Here is a 16,473-nt window from a genome sequence, read left to right on the forward strand (position 1 = left end):
TGAAACCATCTAGCCTTTTGAGAGCTCTGAGTCTGAGGATAAGATTAGAAGATCTCCCAGATGTCTTTGGGGCTATTTCCCACTGTGCTGATGGTCATTTCTGGCCATCTGTATTAACCTTAATAAGAGTGCTTGGCCACACCCTTAGGTTGTACCTCTAAGCATCTTTTCATTTTCACATGGCCAGGCTGTACATTTTCCAGATTTTCCATTCTGTTTTTACTTTAATTATAGACTCCTTATCTGAGCCATTTCTTTCCTCTCCCATCTTACTGCATGTGGTTAAAAGTAGTCACACAGCCCCGTATACATTTTTCTAGAAAATTCCTCTATCAGATAACTAAGCTCTTCATGCCAGCCTTCCTTAAAGCCAATGGACAAAGGCATGACTTAGCCAAGTTCTTGGCCTTCCTGCCACAAGGGCAGTCCTTACTCTAGCTTCTAGCACCTGGCTCTATATTTCCATCTATGATGTCATTAAAATGACCTTTTCGGTCCACATTCTGCACAGCAGCCTACCCATAGCAATGCAAGTCACTTCTAGGAAGTTACAAGCTTTCCTTCTGTGCTTTACTTCCCCAGAAGTGCCCTAAATGCTTACTTTATGGCGTTCGAGATCTTTTCAAATCTGACTCTCCGAACTCTTCCGGCCTCTACTCATTACCCAGTCTCAGAGATGCTTACACAGTTTCGGCTCTTTGTTATAGAAATAACCCTACCTCCTGGTTCCAATTTTCTGTCTACAACAGAAGAGCACATTCTTGGTGATGCACAAAGAATGTGCAATTATTTCTCAGAGTTGTATAGGCTGAGAAATCTAACATCGTCTGCATATAGCAAGGGCCTTTTGACTACGTCATCTCGTATGTAAGATGGAAGCACAAGGGAGCATGAAAGACAGACCGGGAGTTAGGATAAAGATCAAGCACACCCACTCTTGCAAAAATTAGTCCGTTCCCTCTGTAATGATATCAGCCCTGATCACTTTTTATTTAACCAACACTCTGTGCTGTTATTAAGTTTCCAAACCTACACTTAGGGGACAAACCACAGCAATCATCAGATTGTATCAGAAAATACCCTAGACTCTAGGTACTTCCCGGGTTAGATTAAGAATAAAAATAGCTTGGCATTGGCATAAAAACAGACAAGTGGACCAATGAAAATGAATCGAAGACCCTGATATTGATCCACACACCTGTGAAAACCTGATTTTTGAAGCTAAAATTATACAACAGAATAAAGAAAGCATCTTCAATTAATTCTTCTGGTATAACTGGATGTCAACATGTAAAAGAATGCAAATAGATCCTTATCTATCCCCATACACCAAACAAGTCCAAATGGATCAAAGATCTCAACAAAAAATCCAGCCACACTAAACCTCATGGAAGAGAAAGTGGGAAGTAGCCTTGAACTAAAGGGCACAGGATATCATTTCCTAAATATAACACCAGTAACACAGACACGAATAGCAACAATTAATAAATGGGACCTCCTGAAACTAAGATGCTTCTATAAGGCAAAGGACACAATCACTAAGACAAAATGGCAGCCTACTTACTAAATGGGAAGAGATCTTTACTAACCCAAGATCAGACAGAAGACTGAACTCTAAAATATATTAAGAACTCAAGAAATTAGGCATCCAATTACCAAATAATCCAATTAAAAATGAGGTACAGATCTAAACAGAGAATTCACAAAAGAAGAATTCCAAATAGCCAAAAGACACTTAAGGAATTGCTCAACATCCTTAGCCATCAGGGAAATGCAAATCAAAACAACTCTGAGATATCATCTTACACTAGTCAGAATGCTTAATATCAAAAATACCAATGATAGGTTATGCTGGAGAGACTGTGGACTCAGCGGAACACTCCTCCATTCTGGTGGGAGTGCAAACTTGTACAGCCATTTTGGAAATCAGTGTGGCAGTTTCTCAGAAAATTGGGAATCAATCTACCTCAGGACTTAGCAATATCTATCCTTCTTGGGCATATACCCAAAGGATGTACACTCATACCACAAGGAAATTTGCTCAAATGCGTTCATAGCAGCATTATTCATAATAGCTAGAATCTGGAAATAAGCTAGATGTCCCTCAACTGAAGAATGGATAAAGAAAATGTGGTACATTTACATAATGGAATACTACTCAGTGGTAAAAAACAATGACATCTTGAAATTTGCATGCAAACGGATGGAACTAGAAAAAAACCATCCTGAGTGAGGTAACTCAGACACAGATAGAAAAACATGGTATGTACCCACTCATAAGTGGATATTAGACATAAAGCAAAGGATAGCCAGCCTATATAGTTCATGATCTCAGAGAAGATAGGTAACAAGGAAAATCCTAAGAGAGTCATATATGGATTCCCTGGGAAGGGAAAATGGACAAGATCTCCTGAAAAACATTATGAGGGGAGGTGGAGGGAGGTGAGTGGGAGGGGAGACCAGAAGGGAGGAGGAGAACATGAGGGAGTGAGATGCTCAAGAAGGGAGAAGGACAATCAGGGGAGAAGGGAAAGAGATGTTTTTGATTAAGGGAGGCATAAAAGGGCTATTGAGAAACACAGAACTAGGGAAATTCCCAGGAATTCTCAAGGATGACCCCAACTAAGACGCTAAGCAACAGTGGAGAGGGTGCCTAAACTGACCTTCCCCTGTAATCAGACTAAGGACTACCTTAATTGTCATCATAGAACTCTCAACCAGCAACTGATGGAAGTAGATACAGAGATCTACAGAAAAATACTGTGTTGAGATACCTCAGTCCAGGCCAAGAGAGGGAGAAGAGATAATGTGAAGAAAGGGGTCAAGAACCATGATGGTGATACCCACAGAAACTGCTGACCTGAGCTAGTGAGAGCTTACTGACTCTAGATTGGTAGCAGGCAAACTGACATAGGACCAAATTGAACCATGATGGTGATACCCACAGAAACTGCTGACCTGAGCTAGTGAGAGCTCACTGACTCTAGATTGATAGCAGGCAAACTGACATAGGACCAAATTAGGCTCATTGAATGTGGGGGACAGTTGTGAGGCTTGGACAGTCTGTGGGGCCACTGGCAGTCAAACCAGGATTTATCCCTAGTGCTTGTACTGGTATCTAGGAGCACATTCTCTTTGGAGAGACACATTACTCAGCATAGATATGGGGGGAGGGCCTTGGTCTTGCCCGGAAATGAAGTGTCAGACTTTGTTGACTCCCCATGGGAAGCCTTACCCTTTCTGAGGAATGGATGGAGAGGCAGGGAAGAGGAAGGTGGAGGAAGCAGGGAGGAGGGGAGAGAGTGGGAATGGGGATAGATATGTAAATGAGAAACGATTGTATTTTTAAAAGTTCTTAATAAAAAAGAAGAAAGGAAGAAAGTAGGATGAACTCCGCACTTATTTCCTCCAGACTAGCAAGAGAAGCACACCTTGCCTCCATGCAGAAACACCCTGATTTCGTCCAGATCTTGCACCCCTCTCTACAACTTTCTCCATCAGTAATCACAAGTACTAAGCTTCAATTAACAGTGAGATTCTGTACAGAAATTTTTATTCAGAGCTAAGGGTCACATTTACAGAAAGGTTCTCTGATGCTCTGGAATGGGAGCTCCTGGCCAGGAATCCAGCTTAAGAGATGGAAGGGAAGGCATGGATGCAGCCTGGTGACCTCTGCCCCTGAGCTCCAGGAACTAGGATCGAGTTAGCTCAATACGTGAGTCATCAGAAGCCACGGCAACCTGTTTCACTTGATTAGTCTTTGCATATCATTTCCCTAATATATGCATAAGCAAAATAACCAGACACGCTGATTGACTCTCCCTGGTTTGTGTGGAAGTCAGGAATAGGGAGACAGGCAGGCAAGAGCCTTCCATAGGAAAACGCAAATCAGGATTTTTCCCAAAACGCAAATCAGGATTTTTCCCATCTCCACCCACCCAGATGACCTTCAGCTAAGGAGGCAATTGAACTCCCTTCTGATATTAGTTTCTTCACCAGTAATAAGATGAGGTTGGAATAAATGATCAATAAAATGTTCCCTTCCAAAAGCAAAATTATGTGATTAAGCAATTATGTAATGGACCTTTAATGAATTTAATTTTTTCCCTTTCGTTTGGAATATCAATTCTCAGTTTCATGGTCTGCTAGTAGAATCATGACAGAGGCTGACTGACTTAACACTGCCATCTGATCCCCCTGCAGTCTTGGCCGAGCCTCTCCTTAGTGCTCATGGTAGGAAATTAATACTATGTGCTAGCAGGGGGACAAAACACCCACGATCAGGAATCGAACAAGGGGGGCGGGGGGGCGTAGCAGCGGTGATATTCCAGCTCCAGAGAAGCTGTTGCTGCAACTCACAGCCGGTCACGGATCTTTGCTCTTGCAAAGACTTTGAAAAAAAGAAAAGGAAAGAAAACAAATAAGGGAGGGGAGAAAATGATTACATTTGAAGTAGAATCATGAATCTAAGAATGATGTTTTCAAAGATGTCTATGATGCACCAGCAACTCCTTAAAATAACAGCAAAGAGTTTAAGATCCATTATTGAGTTTCCATGGAAAACAAACAAGTTTGAGTAGAATAGTAATAGTGAATTTAGCTATCAGTCTTCATTTATCTTCTATGTTCATGCATTTTTTTAGGACAGAAAAACATTTTCCCAATCAGAGGTGGAACAGGAAGGAGAAGGGGAGATGAGCAGGTTAGCCAGGTGCCTTGGTGTAGTCACAGGCCTGGGATCAATCAGATGTGATGGTGGTGATCCTAGTTAAACAGTCTTCAGGGTGCAGGAGGAAATTCCTGTTCATTTCCAGGTAAGAGCAACCTAAAGGTAATGCTAGGAGATTAGGGATTTGCAAAGCATCATGGGTATATCAAAAGCATTATGGAGTTAGCTTTTATTCCTGTTCTGGGTGTGTCTCACAAGAAGCCCAAGCCCCACCCAGTCCTGTTGCCTCCTGGAAAGCAGAGCAGACAGACTGGGTGGATCTTTGCTGTCTGTGGCAGGGAGATAGATGCTGGAGCACCTGATTGTGGGCTCACACTGTCTGACCACACTTCCTCACTTAAGAATAGATATGACTTCACAAATCCAAAATAGCAGTAGCCGTGAAACCAAACTGTGAAGTTTGGGCAATAGGAGCCAAATGAAGAAATGAAAGCGAGTTAAGATGAAAATGTAAAAACCCACCAGGTATGGGGGGGTGGAGCTGCCGTCTTCTCTTGAGAACTGCTGAGGTCAATTCAGGCACTGGGAGTACAGCTTGTCAAAATAGCTTTGTTCTAATGAGACAGCTAAAAATTGATCTATTTTTTCCCCCTAATATCCTGCTTTGATCGTTTTGTCAAAGCATTTGAATATATATCAGTTTGGGTACTGGGTAGAGTTGTTTATGGTTTTTCTACTTTCGGGGGCATAGGGCACCTAGAATTCCTAAATTCATCCCCTCCTCCAGATACCAGGGTCCCACTCTCCTGTGTCTACAGACATGAACCGTGGGCGAGAAGACTGAAGCCTGACAACGCCAGGTGCTCCCATCTCACCTTCCAAGCTAAATTCCTCTCGAGTAATTACTGCCTGCGATTCCAGCTGTAATGTGTAGTTATCAGTGAGCTCTCATTGGAGGGGTTAACAGAGCACAGCTTCCTAGCGCAGCCTCACAGAAGACGCTTCATTATAGCGCTTCTTCACCCCACAGCTGTGTGGAATTATCTCCCCTCCACAGCTCTGGTCTGCTGTGCACAACCCTAATTATACAAGGTCCTGCCATCCCTGTCCTACCCCATGGCAGGGAGGAAGGAATCCACGGCACTGACTCTCCCTAGGAGAAGGCAGACAAAACCCAAATAGCCCTAGAGTCAGGCCTGTGCTCTGTGGAGTTCTCCCAACTCTAGCCTCCAGTTGGAAACCGCGCTTTTTAACGTGACTTTTCTGTGGTTCGTCCATGCAATGGGGTCAATAGTACTGACCTGTGGGGCTTGTGAGGCGTAAACTAAATACACAAATAAGATAAATAACGGGAAAAAATTACACTCAGCACAACCTCTTGTGGAAGCTGAGCAACCAATGATGATATTGTCAGTATCAGTTATTTGTACTGTAGCTTTGTCATGGTGTTTGACACTTGATAATGTACTATGCTTACAACAATACTCAGCAGCTAACCCACACAACCCTTCTCTCCTAATTAGCCATTGGCCCATTCAGCACACTTTCACCTGAGGGAGATTATCCTACTGAAGCCCCATGACAACAGCTCCGCCTCCCATGGCGTTTGTACTGTGTGCTCTGTTCACGGTTTGTTGGCTTTGCATACACGCAATTCTTAGGGTGCAAAAGAAAGAGCATTCTCCTCTCCTCAGCCTCTCCCTGCTCAGTGTTCACAAGGAGGACCTCCAAGGAGCTGCTGGTTGGGCTGGTCAGAATCCACACACTCAATTTGCAAGGTTCCCTTTTAACAGGCAGTAGGATTTGCAACCAGAGAGAAGCAGAAGGCTCTCAGATTTCTGTATTTAACTTTGATGTCAGCCCTGCAAGGAAGATATTATTTCACCCACTTGATGTGCCTCGGTCTGTTTTGTGCTAATAAGGAAAGAGACTTACTTGGCTGATGAGCCTGGCGTCTGGAGAGTACAAATAGCATCGTGCTCTCTGGTGAGGGCCTCTAGGATGCATCCCAACATGGCGGAGAGATAGAAAGAGAAGTAGACAGCAGAATGGCCACATGCAGGATGAGTATTTCCATGAGAGGTGAATTCAGACTGAGTACATTCCTGCTCATCTTTTTCTAATGACCCATACTTTCTCTTCTTTCATTTTGCCATGTTGCTGTTGTCTTGAGGTAGAGTTTTATGTAGCCCAGACTGGCTTTGAACTTCCTATGCAGCTGAGAATATCCTTGAGTTCCTGATCTTCTGACCTCGACCTCCCACCAGATGTGGCCCAATCTGGGGAGGCAGTATTAAGCCATTCAGGAGGGTGAAGTCCCCATGACTTAATCAGTTCTTAAGGCTCCCACACTATGTACTGAGACCCTCCAGCTGCCAGAACCTGCAGGCAAATAATTTTTCTTTTGTTTTATATGTTCTCTAGCACTAGGGATTCCATTCTAGCAGCACAAAATGGAGTGACGCACATTGGAAAATGGATGTATAGTATCTTTTTTGCAGGACGAGCAGAAAGGAGGAGTGAAACCTTGCAACATGAGTTTCAGTGGGAACAAAGAACAGCCAAACCAGACCAGTGTATTATAAAAAAAAAAAATCACCCAGGACTAATTTAGAAACTTGTCTTTGTCTCCTGAGTCATAGACTGGAGAATGGTCTGTGCCCCAGACATCTGATAGGATCCAAGATGGTATGGGCACAATGCTCAGCATTGGATGGACCAGGCAACCTCAGCAATCTGATCATTTTACTTCCCTTTGCCAGCTGACCTTCATAGTCCACCACCTTGTGAGAGCCTGGGGAGATGGCTCAGTGTTCAGGCATGAGGTCCTGAGTTCAGATCCCCAGTAGTCAAGTCAAAAACTGGGTGTGGTCATGGACACCTATGAATAGAACTTGGAGAAGGAAACAGTATGATTGCCGGGGCGTGCTCACACAACAGTTCCAGGTTCTGTGAGAGATTGTGCCTCGGTGGAACAAGGTGGAGAAACCTATAGTGAAGTCCCTGAGAACCAATCTCCATCTCCCACACAGTGTCCCTTGACACTTGTGCATGTCTCCTGGGGGCACTCCCTTCTTCCTCTAGACACCTTACCCAGTTTCTACTTTTAAATCTCCCTGGACACCAAACATCAGTTTCCCGTGGAAGAAATAGTGGTCATCACCCGTGTGCATTGATTAGCAGCTCTCAGTGCCGTAGCTTTGCTGACAATTTTCTGGTTTGGATGCTTTCTTTGACTGGTCATAGAATCTTAGCGTTCCAGATTTGAAGGCTTATTCATTTTTATAATTATGGCTTCTGGTAAATGGGCTTGGCACACAGTAGGCGTGTAATACGTATTTGTTGAATAAATTGAGGCTGTTGAATAAAGCCCATGGACTCCCATTATTTGCTAAGTCCCTGCTGACTTTCCTAAACACAGATAATGTAAGCTGAATTGTTAGAGTAATAGCAATTGAGAATCTGGAAAGAAACTCAAGGAAAATTAAGAACCTGTTTCAAGAGCTATCAGTGAGCAGACTGTCTCTACATGTCCAGGAGGGATTTTAGTGCGGTAAGCTCTGTGAAAACTCTTGGCCACCCCTCTACTGCTGAAAAATAACATGTCACCTCTGTTGATAGCACATAGAGAGGAGAGTGGAACCTTCCAGGGCTGTCCCCATTGACTGAGAAGGACTGAAGATAGCAATCCAGGATTCTTACATCTACACGAGAACCCTCTAGGCCTGACACTACGATGTGCTATTATTGCAGGCACTGTGGGAAGGTACTTGGATAGTAATCCTGGCTGGGTTTCTGGGCAACTGCAGAGAAACCCCAAGAAAATGTACTGCTACAAACGGAGCAAATTTCCATTTCTTTTTTACTCCTCTCTGCATATTCTATGGCATCTCTTGGATGCTCACAACTTTCCATCAGCACTGTTAAAAGTCAGATCAAGAGAAATGAGAATCACCAAAGGCTAGGAGATAAAAAATAGCAAAGCCTCTGCCAAACAAACAGGGTTATACGAACAGGCGAAAACCAGGGTTGAAAGTAACGAGAGTAGTCTAGATTGTCAGGCTAGGAAATGGACCCTGTAAAGTTCGGTTTCTCCAAATGAGTTTGCATTTGGCATGTATCAGTGCTTATAAAATTGAGAGGGTAGCATTTTATCACCATACCCTAAGGAACCCTGGCAATCTATTCCTGAGATGCCTTTTTGGAGGACAATTAGACAAAGGCTCAGAGAAGTCAAATGTTTTTCCCAGACACGGTTTGTAGTAGTACTAGGAAGAGAAACTGAATTTCCCTCTTCATCGCCGCCACCACCCTTCCCAGAAGCATCAAGGATTCTCAGAAGACAGCATTTCTTGCTAAATAAACTCTTGGGCTTGTGTTAAGCCTGCCTGTGTCAGGCAGTTAAGCTGCAGTTCCAGAAGACCACAGGCCTCAGGGCTCATTTGTGTAAGGTTTGTGCCCATGAATCTGTGTTTGTGGCTAGACACCACATTGAGCATGAAAGTCAGGTAGCATCCTGGAAATACAACAATCAGATATTTCTTCCCTTGTTCATGCTCTCTAACCCCAAACTTGATGAGGTCCCTAGGGAGTTTATCATACCGTGCTTTCATTCCTGAAGTCTCTGTAATTTGACTTCGCCTCAGCTCCTGCCCCACCTGCCCGGGCTTTGCACACACTTGTGCACCCGCATGCCCACCCACACTTACCAGATAGAAATAATTTTATCAAGCAGCGTGCTGCTCATCACTTCTACACAGTGAGGCTCACGACAAAGCTCTGGGGGGTGTGCAGATCAGGAGCTATGCTCCCTGACACGTTGCTTCTAGATTTGCACACACATGAGATGGATATTATAATCAGTGCTGCACACTGTGGTCACACAGTTGCTGAGGGGCTGCTGGGTTCCTTAGGTGTGTGGTAGAGGGTTACTCACTGCTCTAATTTCTAGAAACGGAAGCAGCACTTGGGTGTTTGCATCTTGTTTGATTATTTTATTTGACAAGTTTATTGAGACTGTGAAGTTCAAACATTGGACTGGACTGTGGGACTTGTAAGAGAAACAGCTATGGATAGCACACAGGGAACAGAGAATCTGTCCCAGTGATGTTCGACAGGCACTATGTGGTAAATGGAGTTATGGAAGACCAGAGATGGGCAATTTGTCTAGCCCTGACTGGATGCCCTGGAGAAAGGGGAATGGGTTCCAACACCAAGGAGGCTTTCTGGGATAAATACCTAACCAGGTCCTAAAGATCTGCAGGTGCTAATGGGTAAACAGAGGCAGGCAGAGAAACGTAAACAAAGAAACAAAGATTCAGCAGCGCAGCATGGCTTAAAGGCAGATGGAACAAGACAGGGGGCTTGATTTCAAGACAGGGTGGGCAGCTGACACTGAGAGTCTGTGAGGAGCTGGGGAGGGAGTGAGAGGAGAGAAAGTGTAAGCAGATAACTCAGTGCTGACAGTTGTCTCATTTCATTAGCGGTTGCTCGCAGGCAGATTGCCTCATCCACATCATTACATTTTCCTGGAAAGTGGTGGCCATTGCTCAAGTCTACTCTCAGCCACTACCCAGTGAGTCCTTTTCAACGTCCATCCTGCCTTCCATGGGCTCCTTGTCCCTTGCAGTGTCTAGAACATCAGTCATAGTTCATCTTCCTCCTCAAGATCAGCCACTCATCTGCCCCAAAATATTACCCTCCCCCCAGATTTCTCCTTAGCTCCCCTTCCTCCCAATCCCCCTGATTCCAACAACACACCTATTTATGATCGACAAATCCAGACCTTAAACTCTTTCTGAGGTCTTGCCTTAAATTCCACCCCAATCTTCCTCAGAGAAATCCACCTTGCTCTTAGCACACCTATCCTTTAGGATGAGAACTTATAAATTACCTGTGTTCTTCACCCCCAGGCCTTCATCAACCTACAAGTGTCATCCCTTCTAATTTGAAGCCAATTCCTAGTCCAGTTCTTCCCACTCTACTGTACCTTCTCAAGCTGATGCTCTCCTGTCCGCATCTGCTCCTCTGGCTCATTACAGTAGCTCCATTTACCTACTAAGGACCCCACTGGCTATCTGGCATTACTGGTTGTACTGAACTACATATATTCTTTGACATGCTTACTAAAATAAAGTCAGAGTTAAAAAAAAGCTATGCTAATGTGCCTTTATCCTCTTACCTTCATTTGTGGTATGGGATGATAGATTTTAAAGGTGCTTTGTGTTCTCTGCTTAATATTTCGAACTGCCAGCATCAATAATCTTTCATTTTGAGGTCATTATTAAGTAAGAATAACACAGGTTCCTTGGACTGAAAATTGCAACACCAATACAGCCTAGTTAATAACCAAGATGGGTCCCAAATTACTAAGAGATGGGTAGTGTATACAGTCTGGATACACTGGACAGATGGTGATTCACATCCCAGGCAAGAAAGAGACAGTCATGACCTCTTCGCACTACTCGAATAGAACACAAAACTAGAGAATTGTGTTATTTCTATAATTCGCTGTAGGAAGTCCTTCTTTATATGTGTTGCTTTTATTGGTTAATGAATAAAGAAACTGGCTTGGCCTGATAGGGTAGAACAGAGCTAGGTGGGGGAAACTAAACTGAATGCTGGGAGAAAGGAGATGGAGTCAGAGAGAAGCCATGTAGCCCTGTCAGATGCCGGTCAGAATATTGCCAATAGGCCAAAGCCACATGGTGATACATAGATTACTAGAAATGGGTTAAATTAAGATGTAAAAGCTAGTCAATAAGAAGTTAGAGCTAATAGGCCAAGCAGTGATTTAATTAATACAATATCTGTGTGGTTATTTCGGGAGTTTGGATGTCCGGAAATGAACAAGTGGCCTCCTGCTACAGTAATTAATAGTTAATATTTTTGTAACAAAAGTGGTTTAAGCAGGTAACTGAAATCTCAGGGGGAAAATGACACAATGGCTACTGTATTTCTAGTTCCAGAGAAAATCCCCCTAGCTCTGTTCTCACTCTCTCTAAGCAATAACATAAACAAAACCCTCTCATTTGCTGGGCTTCCCTGATTAAAGTCACCCATTGTGTTCAGATTAAAACCTGAACTTTTAATTAGACATATGTAACCCTTTTCAGGTTGCTCCTTAAATCATTCTCCAGTCTGCACATTCTCCCCCTTCAACACGGTGCTGGGGCATGCTGTGACCTTCCATGATTTATCATCTTGACACAAGCTGTCCTCTCTGCGAGAAATTCTCCCCTGTCCCAGATTGGAGGCCCTCCTGTGTGTGCTCATCACACCTTGCAGCACTGTGTGTTGTAAATTCTTGCCTTCTCAATGAGAGTAAGAATTTTAGCAATGAGACCTATGTCTCTGTCAACGTTACATAAATCAAAGCCTTCCACAGTAACTGGTACGTACTGGACACACACACGGGTTTGTGAACTTAATCCCCATGTAGTTAGTTTGTACTCTTTAAGATCTGTTTCAAACATTTCCTCTTCATTGAAGTCTTTCTTGAGTTCACCAGGCATCAGTCACAATTTCTTCTAGTATTTTCCTCCACTTCATGCACTGATTTTATTTTTAATTCATCTGCCACAGAACGGAATCAGGGAAGGACAGAGATCATCATTCCACCTTGTAGCCAATTTAAGGTTAAAACTCAACAACACTACCCAAATAAATCATTAATTTCCATTAAAGAGAACTGAGATTTAGATATGTTGGGAATTTTTATTAAAAATCAGACCATGACATATGTGGGGATTTGGATTCACAAGTTTATGTTTTATCTTGTTTTTTTTTTTTTTCTTGACAGCAAAAGCTAGAATTTCTGCTTTCTCTATGCAGGACTACCCCCACTGAACTCCCCTTTTCTACATGACAGGATGCTCCCAATATTCACATACCAGTGGGTCCACAAGAAAGCAGCTAGCTCTCTCTAGTGAGGAACACCAGCTGTCGACAACTGAGTAGCAGATTCCAGTCTCAAATGACCCTGGGATGCAGTGGGGCCTCTTAGCAAGTTAATTTGTCTGTGCTTCTCACTGTCATAGAACCTGCATCTGATCCTGGTTCTGCTGTTTAATAGCTTTGTGACCTTGAGTAAGTCGCAAGTCACTCTGAGCTCTGTTTTCTCAATCATAAGAATGAAGAGAACTAGCCTTCATGCTTCTCAGGAAGAAAACAGATACAACGAGTGGAATATGTGCATTTTTCATGTATCTTGTTATTGAATTTCTGCAAATATGTTGGCATAGCAGGAGCCAAACAAACAAAAGCCTTGAGTAGTGTCTAGCTATTCTTGATCTGTACGACAATCTGTTCCCTTTTAAACCACTTCTTGTAATCCTGAATCCTCTTTAGCTCTCTTAGTTGGCTTCCCAGGCCTCAGTAGTGCAAGGAAAATAGAATTAAAATTCAAATTAAAAGGCATGTCTAGTGTTAACTCTTCCACAAAAGCAATTTCTCCAGTTACTGTTGATCCAAATGCCTTGTATTGCATGACTTTTACAATCCATATCATGGCCAGGTAGAGGATACTTTGATACTGCCAGTCATAAACATCCACAAAAGAAATCCAAGAATAACAACAGATAGAAGGAAATGTTTGGAAGCATGTCCCTTGGGATGCTCGGCATTTTCCCACATGAACTATGTAGATACTGTTTGTTTATGCTCCTCTACAGAAGGACTGAGCACCAAGCATTAGAAATTCAGTCAAAGAAGCTGAATATCCAGGAAGGGTTAAGTCTATTTCAGATGAACCTTCCCAACCTTAATCACTTCAACTTTTATATGCTCGATATTGTAAACCAAAAGTTTTCAAGTTATGAGGCAAGTGCCCTTGAACAGTATGGAGCTACCGCAAAAGATTTCAGATTTTAGTGGGCATTAAGTGTCATCTCTCCCTTAGAAAAAAACAGTGGTTTGTGTATATAACCACACTTGTTTTATTTTCAAGTGCATTATATATAAATAAAATATATTATCTGCAAAAAATCATTACTGAATTTATAATAGCTGTTTGCCATTGTGTGTTTCCCTACAATATAAAAATTAAAAGGCAGTGATAATAACATAAAATTTTATGATGGGGAAATTGGAAAAGGGTGAGTTCTGAAAAATATTTGAGTATAGAACCAGATAGACTACCTGCACTTTCAGGCCCAATCAGGTCACCCAAGTCCCACAGCTACTTGCCAGAGACATTGACCTCCTCTGGGCCTATCTCTGTCCCTCTGGAGCTCACCAGGTCCCCCCTCCCCACCTTACTACCATGGGCCTGTAGCAATCACATGTGGCAAAGACCAAGGTAGGCTACATCCTCCACTTCTTCCACACTAGGGTCACCCTAGTCCTGAGGCTGCTTGTCAAGGATCCACACCATCCTATCTGACTGTCTTTCTCCTTCTGACACAACATCACTGCCTGATTCCCAGAAGGATTCTTCCTATCAGTGATCGCATGTGACCAGAGTCCCACAGATCTGCCAACTGCAGTGCTGGGTTTTCCCATATCCTCTGTTCTTGAGACCCAGGACAAGTCCATACCACCAGGGATATTTCTTCCAGGTTCCTTGACCAGACTGCTGAAGACATCAGACTGCAGCAGAAAGCAGAAGACCTGAATAGAGGCTATATACTCAAATACCAGAGGGAATCAATGTCCAAACCCACAATGAATTAGCTTCATCCTGAACACTGGACATACCTCTGCAGAAAGAATGCATATGGCATGAACAAAAAAGAAACACAAAGACTCAGCCAACAAACTGTGAACATGAAAATTCCAACACAAAAATAACAACATGAAAAATGAAAATAACATGTCTTCTCCAAAGAATAACAGTCCTATAGTGATGACCACTAATAAAAATGACATGCAAGGCCAGGCGATGGTGGCGCACGCCTTTAATCCCAGCACTCTGGAGGCAGAGGCAGGCAGATCTCTGTGAGTTCGAGACCAGCCTGGTCTACAGAGCTAGTTCCAGGACAGGCTCCAAAGCCACAGAGAAACCCTGTCTCGAAAAACCAAAACAAAAAAAAAAAAAAAAAGACATGCAAAAACCTACAAAAAAACTTTAAAAAATGATTCTAACTATAGTCAAACAACTTAAAGAAGACAAAAACAAAGAGAAATGAAATGAGGAAGTCAATCTCAGCCATAAAAATAGGGCTTGGATTTCTTAAAGAAATAATTTCTGTAAATAAATGAATTTATTATTAATCTAGTGGTTTTGTTGAGTCCTAAATTGAACTAGCCAAAAGGTGGAGTGATGTTCTCTACCCTGCAGCAACTCAATTCTATAGCAGACAAATTTTAAAAAGAAAACCAGTATATTAAGTAGGGAAAAATACTAGGAGAAATTGTTATGGATTCCTGGTGTAATCAAGAAAGGCTTCAATGAAGAAGAAACAGGTGAATCAGGTCTTAAAGATATGCCGACTAACTACTTGGGGGATGAAATTCAATTTCTCTCTCTCTCTCTCTCTCTCTCTCTCTCTCTCTCTCTCTGTGTGTGTGTGTGTGTGTGTTTGTGTGTGTGTCTTTCTATGTGAGTGTGTGTGTCTCCACTACGTATGAGTTAGTATGATTGATGTGTATATATATATATATATATATATTACAAAGATCCCATTGATCGAATGCTTAGTCTAATTGAAAGAGATGCAATTCCAACACGAAATGTTCCAAAGTGTGATGAGCACACTCAGGAGGGTTTCCGTCTCTATCTGGGGCAGGGAGAGCTTTTCAAGCCAAGAGAAGAGATTGTGTCTGTTTGGATTGAAGAAAATCCAAACAGAAACAATACTAAAAATGAGAAGCTTAATAAACCAACTAAAATCCTCAGTGGAAAACCTCACCAACATATTGTATACTTTGAAAACAAAAAGTTGGAGATGGAGAACAAAATAAAAGAACTGAATCTCTAAGTAACAGTTAAAAAAAAAACAATGTAGGAGGGAGTTTGACAACACCATGAAAAGACCTAACTTCTGAAAAATGGGCATAGACGAAGATTAATACAACAGCAGACATAGCGAATAACATCACTGAAATCATAGAACAGAATTTCCCAAACAAGAAAAAGAAGTACCTACCAAACACTAAACAGACAACACAAGACAAGAAATTATTCATAGCATATTATAGTTAAAACATTAAAAATACAGAATACAGAAAGGATTTGAAAGTTGCACGGCAGAAAGGTCAATTTACGTATAAATACAGACCTACCAGAATAACATCTAATAATTCAACAGAATAATTTTAAGGCCTTGAAAGATTTATCCTAAATTCTGAAAGATGATGTCTATCAACGGAGAGTATTATACCCAGCAACAGTATCTTTTAAAATTAAAGGAGAAATAAAACCTTTCCATGATTTAAAAAAAAAAAAACTTATTAAAGGAATTTATGACTACAAAGCCAACACTACTGAAAATTCTAGGTGGAATACTTTGATTTGAAGAGAAGAATAAACACACCCAAGAGGCCACTAGGAACAAATAAACAATACCAGGAAAGCTCGCCAAGATAGATCTGACAAAGCATTACCACTAAGTTCATACAAAGATAGGAATTAGCAACACTTTTCAATAATAACTGAATGTTAATGATCTCAATTCCACAATAAATGTAGCAGATTGGGATAGAAAACAGAATTTATCTTCTCTATCTCCAAGAAACACCTCACAAGCAATGATAGATTCCACCTCAAGCCAAAAGGATAGAAAATGGTATTCTAAATAAAGGAAACTAAGAAGCAGGCAGGCATAACCATTCTAATATCTGACAAAATCAACTGCAAATCAACA

The sequence above is a fragment of the Microtus ochrogaster genome, chromosome 5, assembly GCF_000317375.1.
Source record: "Microtus ochrogaster isolate Prairie Vole_2 chromosome 5, MicOch1.0, whole genome shotgun sequence".
In the NCBI taxonomy this organism is placed as follows: Eukaryota; Metazoa; Chordata; class Mammalia; order Rodentia; family Cricetidae; genus Microtus; species Microtus ochrogaster.